Consider the following 13,578-nt stretch of genomic DNA (forward strand, 5'->3'; position numbering starts at 1 on the left):
ATTTGCATATTCGAGTGGCTTTCAAGTATCACCTTGAATATAGCTGATTGAAGGGCAAGGATCCGTGTAGCCGGCCCCATTTAGGAGGGGTAAGGCTGAGTAGTTATTGTTACATATTTGAATAGCCTTCTGATTCATGTTGATGCAGTTAGGCGTGGGAAAATTTAGAATTAACTTAGTAATTTGATTTGTTTCCTTTATTGTTAGTGTAGGGTGTGGTCAAGTTAGTAGGAAGATTCAATTTTTATTTCAGTTGCTAATTTCGGTTAGTTTCCATTTTAATTAGTTTCCAATGTTGTGCTTTGATTTTTCTTTATATAGCCATATAATGGAGAAGATTTCAGATTTGAAGAATTGAAATTTGATTGAGGTTTTGGCTTGAACCATGGCTGCGAGAGACTTGCATATCCCTTCCTCCTTTGATCTTTCTTTCTTCTTCTTCCTTACTTTTCCTACTGTATTTTTCCTCTCCTGGAATTACTCTGTTCTAGACTAACCCAACGGCCCTTCAGTTGGACCAAAACCATCTTGAAATCCATCTATTAATTCTGAAACTTTGAGCAAAGCATGTACTAACCTGGGCGATCAGAAGTCCTAGGGTTTTGGTGGCTGAAATCCCTCTCACCGAGGATACCAACATTTTATTCATGGCGGAACCTGCTACTGTCGCTGATCTTTTGTCTCAGAAATCTGCAATTTAGATCTGTCTGATCTCTTGAACTGTAATGTTCTGGATCAACTCAGCAAGCCTAGGCAACCACAGATCTGGAGATTAAGAGCTGTTGAAGGAGATTCTAAGGGCTGAGGCTTGATTTCTTCTTTTGGTGTTCAACTTGACCCCCTTGGCTGTTGTGAGGTTGAAGACAATCTAAAATCAGACTCATGGGCTTGCTTATTTCAAAAAGGTGCTTTTTCTTGTCTATTATTCTCCTTTGTTCTTTGTGTTTCCAAAATACCCCTACTTTTCTCCCTTTTTACCCCCAACCTTTGCCTTAATTTTGCTTCCTAAATTATCCCTTCATAACAATTCTTAATTCCCTTCATATCCCATCATTTACTTTAACTTCCACTTACCCTTTTAAGATCCCTTTTTATTTACAGGCCTGCCACCCTATTACAAGATTCCTAATATTTACAATTCTGCCATTCTATTCTTGGGTTGAGTTATTTGGTAATTGGGTGGGCCCCTAAGCGATTTGAGTGCGATTTTTGGAACCCGGATCTGCATCACATGTTCTGGAATATCAGATCATGTTGGTCAACTATCAAACCTCACCAATTACTTTGGGATGTTGTTTCCTTAAGGACATGAATATTGGCCACTAATCAGCACCCATTTGTGGTTTCGGGATTTCAGCCAGTTCGGAGTTGCATTACTTAAATTCTTGAAACTCTCCTACTGGTTGAAATTCTTACTTGGTTGTTTATCTAGTTTCCCATAATTTTATTCTTTCATTCCCGGGTTGAATTTCAATACTGGATTCATATTTTTGATTTCTGAGTGAAATCTAGATCTCCTAGTCTTAGTAGTTATTCATGTCTTTATTACGATTCCTTCTACGCTTAGTCCTTTTCGTAGATTGGTTTAACTTAAAGAGACATAGTGAAAGGTCCTCCGGGTATGGTCAGTTCTACACCTTGGAGAACATTTGAAATAACCAGTATTAAATATACGCTGAAATAGAATGATCTGACTAGGGAATGTAATGGACCAATAGGTGCAGATATAGGCAGATCTGTATCTGTTCTGATTATTTTTTCTGGATATCTGACATATGATGGGTGCTGGATGCATGGATCATGATTTGAATCCATTTAATGTCCCAATATTGGTGAGATATTCGATTCAAATTGCACATTTTAGTAAAGACCGAAAATTCTAGTATCTGCTTATGTCATACATGTTTATGGGACTTAAGGTCAATTTGTTGTGATTCCTTTATATTTATAATTATTACATAAAAGTTTTACCAAAAAAAAAAATATAATTATTACATAGGTGCATAATCTCAATGAATACTATGCTCCCACACATAGAATTACTAAAATTAAACACATGGGATTACAAGTTGCATCCCCATCATTCTATTAGATACAGGAGCAAATTCGGATGGAAATCTGGTTGGTTGAAAGTTCTAATCTGACTCGAGACATTGAAGGTAAGGTTTTTGGATTTTGATAGACATTTCTTTTTTTATTTTGGAAATCTGGTTGCTCATGTATTAGATACATGAGCAAATTCGGGTGAAGGTAGATTCACCACATACCTTATTATAGACTGCCGTTATAAGCTTGTGGCTGATTTGTAGTGGTGCGTCAGGTTGACAGCCGGAACTTATTATAATTAGCCATAACCCGTCAATCTTTTTGCATGGATCCTTGTGCTCGTCCTTGCTTGGAATCTCCATGTAGCCGACCCCATTATGTGGGGATAAGGTTTTGGATGTTGTTGTTGATCCAAGCCATTGAACTCTGGGCAAATCAATTAAAAATGTGTGGAAAATGGGGAAATTCATGGAGAGATCTAATTCCTATGTATCAGATATTTTTTTATTAATTTCTACCAGCTAGTTTGGGTGATTGTTGAGTCGATTCAAGAGTTCTCAGGGTTAGGAATCTCTGCCGAAGGTTTCAGTTGGATTGGAGTCTCTATGGATGAGTTCTCTCACCTGCAATTCAGGAGTCTCACTACTGGTTTTGTTTCTGTCGAAAAGTAGGGAATGAGTAGCTTAAAAAATAACAATCAAGGACAGAACTTCCCTCATTTCCTCCAAATCCCAGTCCTTCATTATTTGTTTTTAAATCATCTCCACTCTACTTTATCTTTACCGTAAGGTCTTTTCCCTTTAAACTTAATTACCGTTTGGTCTCAGATTCTGTTTGCCTTCTCTAAAAGGCTAAGCAGTTCAGAAATTACATAATTGCTACTATTCCTTTTATTTGAGTTTTTTATTACTTTGTTGGGCCCGCATTGAGCTAATTTAAGGTTTTGGAACACTAGGTTGCACAATGAGTTGTGTTTAAGCATCTCCCCTTCTCAAAGTGCATTTTTTGCTAGTCACATCGGTGGGGTTCTCTCAAATATGATTAATGTTGGATGCTTCTTTGGCAGAGATGTCATTTTTAGTTTCTTAAATCTGTGAAAGATGTTTCTTGTCCAGAATAATTTGGTATCTATTTATCATACCATTACAGGTTTTGAAAACAAATGATGTTGAGGTTCATTCTTTTATCGGGTTTCTTTTTTGAGTACCAGTGAGGCAAAGTTTCAGAGCATCGTGGCAGATAAGAGTGCTACAATTGTAGAGGTAAATGTGAAGTTTATAATTCCTGTCAGATATTACCTAGTTTCCTTTTACCAACAAACGTCATTTTCAGGAAGGAGTTCTTACAAATGTTTGTTGTGGTTGAAGTATTACATATTGCAAATTCTTTCTGTTTTATCACTATATCCATGGAACTTGCGGTTCTTGGAATGTTCTTTAGAAAGGTTCTGAACTTAAATTAGCCTTGTTCAACCATGGAAATGAGAGTGATATCATTTGTCTTTTCTGATGCTGCAGTTGCACTGATACTCGACAATTTGCTGCATTTCAGATTGAGATTATTTGAACTTTTTTCTTGTGGGTGATTTATATGACAAAATCAGTTATAGGCACTGAAGTTTTAAAAGACTTCGTGAGAAAGAACTTTATCTGGATCGAAGACTTAAGATTGGATCCATAGGAGATACTTGCAATGCTCCATAAAGAGGCCAGAAAGTAATACTGGGAGCATCACGATGCTTGTACTCTTTGAAAAGAGAATTATTTATAAATGTATGTTCTGGACTTCTGTGCTTCTACAGGTCTGAGAACTCTTTTAACAAATGGAGCTGCTTCTTTTTTTGGGATAACTATCACTTTACTGAAAAAGGGAAACAGGAAAGAGAAAGAAAGGGGGAGGGTAGGAAGAATATACAAAAGACCCATCGGAAAAGCTCTTGAAATTACCAATGGAACCTATATTTTGAAATAAAAGCCACATTACGGAGTAAGTCATTGTTTTGCAATCTGTTGTAAATGACAGTATCCCAGAAAGTTGAGATCTAATGTTGAGTTTAAGACTCCTAAAAGTCTCTATCCCACATCATGGAGAGGTAAAGTTCCCACAAGAGCTTGGAAGACCTGCTATTTAATCAAACAAAAAAAAAAAAATCGACAAGTTATAAAGCAATTTAGTAATTAGTTCTTCATTTCTTCTTTTTAGGAACCAATTTGTGCTTTTGTTAGCTGGTTGGCTTTATTGATTAAATATTTCATGGTTAGTTCATTTCTGGTCTATGCTTTAAAAAAATTCTCTTGATTTTACTTTTACTATTCTAGTCATAGTAGGATACTTAAGCTGGTGTCTGAATTGAAGTTCTTTAATTCTTCAGTTGAATCAAGAGTCTTTTCTTCATAAATACAAGTCTGAATGCGTGGATTAGGTGGATGTCATTGTGATGTTATGAAATTGGTATTGAATCCTTGATAGTATTATGGGATAGCTAGGTGATTTGGGCATGTCATTGTTGCTCTTCATTTATTTCTACTTGTGTTACTTGTTCTATGTTGCAACTACGGTCCAAGTTTCAGTCAGGTGTTCTTCAATTCTTTTTATCTGTTCATATCATTTCCATTAGTTTTTATCCAACCCACACCTGTGTGTGTGCATGCATGGACATGAAATTTGGGGGAGGGGGATGGAGCACCAACCAGAGCTTTGGATTTTTTGCATAACCAACTGGTACTTTCCATCATAATTGATTTCTCATTTGGCCCATATCAACTAATTGGCCACACACAATAGGAGGTGAGAGAACTCTGCTGCTGCAGCTCTTCATTCTATTTATTCACTAGGACTTGTTTCTTGAATATTTGGTAGGTTTGGGGTTTGTTTGATAGGGTTGCAAATTTTTTCCTTGAAATTCATATTGCATTCTTGAGTACTGATCAAGAATTCTGCGTTCATGATTCAATATTGTCATACACTAACATTCTATTGTTTACTGCTCTCAATTTCGAATGAACTTGTGCTTGGCTGTTAGAATTCCATTTCCCCATTTCTCTTTGACTGAAGGCACTTTGAGTATCTAAAGCATCACTGTTTTGACTGTCAAATTGAGTATCAGGCCAAATAACTTAAAATAATAAAAAGTGATATGAACTTCAGAAAAAGTGGATACTGGATGGCCCCCTCTCCTATCTGAGGGGTAAAAGAAGCATAGTTGTCATGATCCGAATGCAATCGCCATATTCCAGGTATTTTTCTTTCATCTTCTGGGTCTTGGTGCATTGAAAAATAAATAGTGGCTGGTCAAGTCAACCTTGTTGGCTGGTAAACATCTTGACAATTATGAACAGAAGAGCTGCCATGTATTATGATAGTGAAGATGGTGGAAGGTCTTGTTCCTTCTGTAGTTTTGTTCATGGCATTGTAGGCAATAAGTTTAAACAGAAGCACTAGTTCGTTAGATTGCCTGAGACAAAAATGGGCTAAAGAAAGGGGTTTATATACATATATAAAAATATATAGAAAAAATAAAATAGAGGAATGGCACTTCAAGGCCATGAACTAGTGCTATTGTTCAAAAAAAGGTTATGTAAGCCATCAAAATCACTCCAGATTTTTTCCACCCTTGACACCTTGTCCGATGGCGGTTTCATTATTTTTTCCAGTCATCATATAATCTGCATAGGGTGATACATTTTCCTTTAAAAATAACACCACTTGCCCATTCTGAGACATTCAGAACAGTATTAGTGATACCAATACTTCTTGGATTAAACTGCGACGGAATATAAGGCATCGTACATCAACAACTATCAGAAGAGACTGAATACTTTAGCGCAACCGACAGGTTAACCATGCAGTGCATGGGTGGCTGAGAAATAGAATTTTTTTAGAAGAATGGAATAGACAATGGGAAAAAGGTCTCCCACGGATAATATAGCACATCTATCAAAGTAGTATATTCTACTTTTAGACAACTGAGAAGTATATATTTAAGAAAAAGTTAGCTAAGATGAGTGCGATGACCTACACTCTCAATCTTAAGAAATCCCAATTAGAATTTAACCCTTGTTGTGAGAAACTCTCTCTCTAAAGGCTTCAAGAGAGTTGGGACCAGTGTGGGGTTAATTACTACTTTGTGGCTTATATATATATATATATATATATAGGGATAGGTATGCTAGCGTGGTACCTAGGAATTAGGAATGCTAGCAGCATTTTGACCGTAGGATTTTGTCAGCTTAAATAAAACCATTGGATGAAATGAGAAAATCCAAACTTTGAATCCACGCTGCTACATCTTTTCTCTTCCTCTCTTCTTCTCTCCCGCCTCTTGCAAGGAAGTTATGTTGCCGCTCAAGTCTCTGAGATCGACTTTTATTTATTTATTTGTTCTCTAACCATAAATTCCTTGGTGAAAACTTGATATCTCAAACAAATCCCTCATTGCTTGCTTCTCTCTTCACCCAACTCCCAACCGAGCACCTGCTCCTTGTTCCCCACCGTGATATCAAAGCAGCTCTCCATTGAATGCCTTTGCTGTAGGTCATAAGCCCACCAAGATGGAAGAGTGAATGGTGATTGAATTTATGAGATCCAAGCAATATCTTACCCTTTATCAGTTAGTATTATTCAATTTGGGTGTTGAATTTATGACTGTATCATTACCCCTAGGTTAACAATAGGGACCTATTTGTTGCTATCCTGAGGACCTTTATTTTCGAAATGCAAAGAAGAGCATACAGCAAGGTTGGCCAAAAGGAATAAAACAGCGTATAAGGCATTGAAGGATGCTACTTCTGGACATGTGGAAGAAGAAGAAGAAGAAGAAGCAAAGTCCATCCATGATTCTGGAAAATCAAATGGAGAATGTGAACGATAGACAGAGTTTGGATCCTCTCCTCCCTTCTTGACAGAACACAGATCAAGCTGTTAGTTCGCACTTCCCTCCATTCCACCCTCTCAAACTCACTTCAACTTCTCTATTGTGTAGGCAAGGGAGCATTGCCACCACCCTCGACTGCTCGACATGACTGGAATTCAGAAGAAATCTTGATCAGTTGGGTTTTTCAAGAACTAGTACTTGGAAAGCTTATACCTTGATGTCAATTGGTTTGGTGGGATAGAGGTACAGTATTTGCTTTGGCTATTGAGCAGGTTCTCAGTCATATTTGGAGGAGAGAGAATTGGGATCGGAAAAAAGCTCGCCATCTTGCAGATTCTAACAACCAACCAAAGCTTCGTTCAATTAGGAATTTAGGGTGATCAACATAAAACCAGAAGAAATTAGCATTATATTTAAAATATTTGTAGAAGAACTTCACTCTCGGATTCTTGTAGGAATGCGGAGGTTGCAGTGGCGGCAAAGAGCAGGGATGCGGTGGGGTAGTGGCCGTAGGGGGGTGAGGTTGAGGGAGACGCAGGAAGACGTAGGTGGAAGGAAAGAGAAGGAAGGGGGAGAGGGAACCGGAACCGGAACCGGAGTCAGAGCTAGAGCTGGAGCTGGAGCCGGAGGCAGACTGGGTAAGAGAGATATCGCCAGAGACAAAGGTGGAGAAGAAGAAGAAGGGGAAGGAAAGGAGTTGCAAGAGCGGTATAGATAGATACAATGCACACTATATTTTATCAATGGCATAGATCTTATTTGTCTAATCCAACGGCCAATAGATGCTAGCATGCCTTATTCCTAGGTAATGCGCTAGCATACCCAGCCTCTTCCCATATATATATATATATATATATTTTTATGGTATGACCCAAGATTTAAGGTTGTATGTAAAGGACATATCAACCTCCATTAGGACAAGTAGCCCTCATCCTCCACATAGCCATGATTGTATTGCTTAATCTTGTCTACCGTACTTTACCAGAAAAAAAAAAAATCTTGGCTGCCATAGATGTCAAGAGAGATGTGCATCCTTTCTGGTTTATATTGGAACTTTGGAAGTGTGCCCATCAAATTAATTAGTAAATAGTTGGGAAGGTGTTCTTTGTCTGGGAGTGTAGCTCTCTTGCTTACACAATAACTAATCAACATCCATTATTTGGTTCAATCTATTGGGGTAGAAAGGTCATTCTACAAGGGAGAGGAGAGAGAGACATAGGTGCGTAGGTGTGGGAGCTACACTCTCGGACAAAAAACTTTTTTCCTAAATAGTTATTGTATTTATTGCAAATAGAGTTTTTTAAATACCTCTAGACTTCTTTCAAGAAGGTTTTGGTTATTGTATCTCCCAAAAGTTAGAACCCATGACCTCACCAGTGTTGCTTCCAGTAGGCAAAAGAGTGAAAAATTATTAGTTCCACGTTGTCTAGGGCTATTGCCCGACGTCGATTGTTGTTTTACCGATGTCCATTTTGTTGTTAGACTTCGGTCAAAGTGTGTTCAAAGTCGGGGTTTGTCAAGAACCTTACCACACTTTATCTGATGTTGAATGGGGTTTTACTAGTGTCATTTGACACATTGTCGACATCAGCGATCATGCATTGCATGCGGTCTATAATGCTTTGAACATCAATAATGGCTAATTTTCTGTATCTTTTTTCTTAGAGAGACATCCTTTGGGATCCTTCCCTACTTCTCTGCAAAAGCTAGGACACCAGTCGTTCACTACTTGTCCATATTTCTACTTGTGAACATCCCTCCCTTGTCAACTGCGAACCCTACATGATTACCCTTGTCTCCCCTGCTTGTTCACATCTTATATGACCGAAGTCCAATGAAGCAAATAGAAACTAACTTACACTGAAGCCCACTCAGCTTCACCAGTGTTGGAATAAAAACAACCATTACATAGAATATTGCTTTACTTAAAGCGGATTATATTATGACAGGAAACCTTGATGAAGCGTACTTACGAGGGTGGCTCCTGGGAGTGAAGCATGTGAAGGAGAAAGGATAGTATCATGGGGACATCTGGACTAACACAAACAATCTCCAAGTTTTTTTTTTTTTTTGACTAATTACAGAAATTAGTGTTGGCCTGTTCATGATATCCCCCTATTTTTGGATTTTCAACCTTTATTTTTCTAGCCTTAATTACCATTTTAAACCACCTGATGATGATATAATTACCACCTTAAAACTGGTGGTTTTTGGGTTCTCAAAAGAGATCTCAATCCCCTCCCCAATATGAATTTTTCTTTTCTTATTAAAGACCATTACATATTAAAATATAACTATTCACAGAGGACACAATTGAGAATCATATATCTAGCGATGAGAAGGTGACTAATACACTAAAGACTTGGCTTAGCATAATGAAAGATACAATTATTCCAAGCTAGCCAAATGAAGTAACAAAATATCACTTCGTGGCCTTTGAGCAAGATTTTTTTTTTTTTTTNTATGACTGTATCATTACCCCTAGGTTAACAATAGGGACCTATTTGTTGCTATCCTGAGGACCTTTATTTTCGAAATGCAAAGAAGAGCATACAGCAAGGTTGGCCAAAAGGAATAAAACAGCGTATAAGGCATTGAAGGATGCTACTTCTGGACATGTGGAAGAAGAAGAAGAAGAAGAAGCAAAGTCCATCCATGATTCTGGAAAATCAAATGGAGAATGTGAACGATAGACAGAGTTTGGATCCTCTCCTCCCTTCTTGACAGAACACAGATCAAGCTGTTAGTTCGCACTTCCCTCCATTCCACCGTCTCAAACTCACTTCAACTTCTCTATTGTGTAGGCAAGGGAGCATTGCCACCACCCTCGACTGCTCGACATGACTGGAATTCAGAAGAAATCTTGATCAGTTGGGTTTTTCAAGAACTAGTACTTGGAAAGCTTATACCTTGATGTCAATTGGTTTGGTGGGATAGAGGTACAGTATTTGCTTTGGCTATTGAGCAGGTTCTGAGTCATATTTGGAGGAGAGAGAATTGGGATCGGAAAAAAGCCCGCCATCTTGCAGATTCTAACAACCAACCAAAGCTTCGTTCAATTAGGAATTTAGGGTGATCAACATAAAACCAGAAGAAATTAGCATTATATTTAAAATATTTGTAGAAGAACTTCACTCTCGGATTCTTGTAGGAATGCGGAGGTTGCAGTGGCGGCAAAGAGCAGGGATGCGGTGGGGTAGTGGCCGTAGGGGGGTGAGGTTGAGGGAGACGCAGGAAGACGTAGGTGGAAGGAAAGAGAAGGAAGGGGGAGAGGGAACCGGAACCGGAACCGGAGTCAGAGCTAGAGCTGGAGCTGGAGCCGGAGGCAGACTGGGTAAGAGAGATATCGCCAGAGACAAAGGTGGAGAAGAAGAAGAAGGGGAAGGAAAGGAGTTGCAAGAGCGGTATAGATAGATACAATGCACACTATATTTTATCAATGGCATAGATCTTATTTGTCTAATCCAACGGCCAATAGATGCTAGCATGCCTTATTCCTAGGTAATGCGCTAGCATACCCAGCCTCTTCCCATATATATATATATATATATATTTTTTTTTTATGGTATGACCCAAGATTTAAGGTTGTATGTAAAGGACATATCAACCTCCATTAGGACAAGTAGCCCTCATCCTCCACATAGCCATGATTGTATTGCTTAATCTTGTCTACCGTACTTTACCAGAAAAAAAAAAAATCTTGGCTGCCATAGATGTCAAGAGAGATGTGCATCCTTTCTGGTTTATATTGGAACTTTGGAAGTGTGCCCATCAAATTAATTAGTAAATAGTTGGGAAGGTGTTCTTTGTCTGGGAGTGTAGCTCTCTTGCTTACACAATAACTAATCAACATCCATTATTTGGTTCAATCTATTGGGGTAGAAAGGTCATTCTACAAGGGAGAGGAGAGAGAGACATAGGTGCGTAGGTGTGGGAGCTACACTCTCGGACAAAAAACATTTTTCCTAAATAGTTATTGTATTTATTGCAAATAGAGTTTTTTAAATACCTCTAGACTTCTTTCAAGAAGGTTTTGGTTATTGTATCTCCCAAAAGTTAGAACCCATGACCTCACCAGTGTTGCTTCCAGTAGGCAAAAGAGTGAAAAATTATTAGGTCCACGTTGTCTAGGGCTATTGCCCGACGTCGATTGTTGTTTTACCGATGTCCATTTTGTTGTTAGACTTCGGTCAAAGTGTGTTCAAAGTCGGGGTTTGTCAAGAACCTTACCACACTTTATCTGATGTTGAATGGGGTTTTACTAGTGTCATTTGACACATTGTGGCTAGCCAAATGAAGTAACAAAATATCACTTCGTGGCCTTTGAGCAAGATTTTTTTTTTTTTTTTTTGTGTGTGTGTGTGTGTGTATAATTCTCTCCCTCTTGTCTTGTTTTAGCTCAGGCCTAGTAACAACATGGTCTTTTTTGTTAAACACTTGGCTCTTGTAACTATGACCGAAGATTCCCCCCTATCCATCACTGACAGGGATATAGATGTAATTTTCTTACTTGAGTAATGACTACTTTTCTTTTTCATAACAAATAATAATAATAATAATAATAATAAAATCACGATAGTAGAAAATATAAAACATTTATCCATTTTGGAAAAAAAAATATTAATAAATAGAAACGAATCAATTAGTGAGGGAAAAGAAGAAGATTCCATTGGTCTTACCAAGGGGTGTTAATCGATTCAGGTATGGTGTAAATGGTTCGATGCAAGATTTTTTAGGTAAAAATCAAAACCGAATCATTTAATCGATGGCTTCAGATACTGAAATCAAAACATTTATAAATGGTTTTAGTTTGAATGGTTTTCTTATGTTTTCTAATTTTTATTATTTTCAAACGACTTCTTTATCTTTAAAATTTTGGTATTGAATTGAATTGTCCATTGTTATATATATATATATATATATATACACACACACGCACACTTAATTCTTCTATTAAAGTGTTTGTAAACTTGATATTGAATGACATAAACCTACTATGCATATCTTAATCGGTTTAATGGTTTACTTAAATGTTTTATCAACGGTTTAAATGTTAAAACTAAAATTGAATTACGGTTTCAATTTTAAAATCAAAACCGAACCATTTATTAATCGGTTTCATGGTTTTGGTGTAAATGACTCGGTTTGATTTGGGTAAATGGTTTTAGTTTTAAATTCACATCCTTAGACTCCTGCCGCCCAAAGATGTTTCGAAAAGTCACAAGATAAGAACAGATGCGACATCATTTCTTATTCTTTTTTTTAATAGAAGAATGTTTCATGTTCCTTATGACAAAAAAATAAGTGAAATCAAGAGATGTAGCCTTAGGCACCATTTGACAATGCTCTATTTCTGTCGTTTCTACGTTTTCTTATTCCCAGAAACGGAGAAATAACCTAAAAAGCATTTAATAAAGTTTTTTTGTTTCACCAATTTCTAGAAACATAAATCAAAATTTATGCCTATTTACAATTCTAGAAACGAATTCGAGGGAAAAAAAAAAAAAAGGTTGTTGTGCCCGATAAATCTCTTAACTATTTAAACCTAAAAAGAGACAACTGAACTCTTTCTCTTCCTTTTGGGCATTATGTCTGCAAAAAACGTTTCGATAAATAGATTTATCAAACACCAAAACATCCGTTTTTGTTTTTGAAAACGTGAAAGATTGTTTCTACTGTTTCTAGTCTCACGTTTCTAAAAATAGAAACAGCGGAAACGTTATCAAAAGGTGTCTTAGAAACATTATCTTTGGTCAACACACCATTGACTAATAATTCTCATATAAAGATTTTAAGCTTAGGATGTATCTTTAGATTCCACAAGATTTTTCAAACCAGCTAACCCCAATCTAAATAGAAGAGTCAAGACTACTCTGGATAATAATTAAAGCAATAAGTCCAGTAGAGAACACCCTATTCTTAGCCAAAGTATCTTGTGATTCATTACCAAGAAAGAGAGAGACATAGAATAGTTCTAGCAATAGGAATGGTGAACAATACCAAATTTTTTTTCTTGCAGCGTTGTATCTCTTTTCTTGGATGTTTATAACCTTTTATTCATACCATATTTTTATCCCAAAGCTACAAATGACGAAATGTAGCCACCATGGCTATAAACAAACAGCTACGTGTTAGGAACTCTAATCATAACATTGATATCTTAAGTATTTTCAATTAATGATTTTTTTCTTTTCTATTAAAAGAAACTCAACATGTCATTAGATATTAATTCGCTAATAGTAAAAATACTAGATTAAACAGGAGGCTCCATCAACACAGTTTAATTAAGAAAATAAGGAATCCATGGATCCTTCAAAACCTTAATACTATCACAAGTCCCAAACTTGCAAACATACCAACTATTATAGTAGAAGCATCAGCTTCATTAAACTATTCCAAATAATGAAACCTTTCTTACTGTAAAGTACTAGAGTCAAACATTTTACCATTCTTAAAATATCTGCATTTAAAAACTTGAGTCTTAACTTTGCTTAAACCCTATTTAGAACAAAATTCCAAGCGTTATATCATGTACAAGGAAAATTAATTGGGCTACCTAAATGCACTAATACAACATTAATATTATGGACCTAAGCATTTTGATAAACCATATTTGGATTTCAATCGAAGTTGATTTACTAAAGACCACACCACAATTC

Source organism: Macadamia integrifolia, chromosome 12 (genome assembly GCF_013358625.1).
Source record: "Macadamia integrifolia cultivar HAES 741 chromosome 12, SCU_Mint_v3, whole genome shotgun sequence".
Classification (NCBI taxonomy): domain Eukaryota; kingdom Viridiplantae; phylum Streptophyta; class Magnoliopsida; order Proteales; family Proteaceae; genus Macadamia; species Macadamia integrifolia.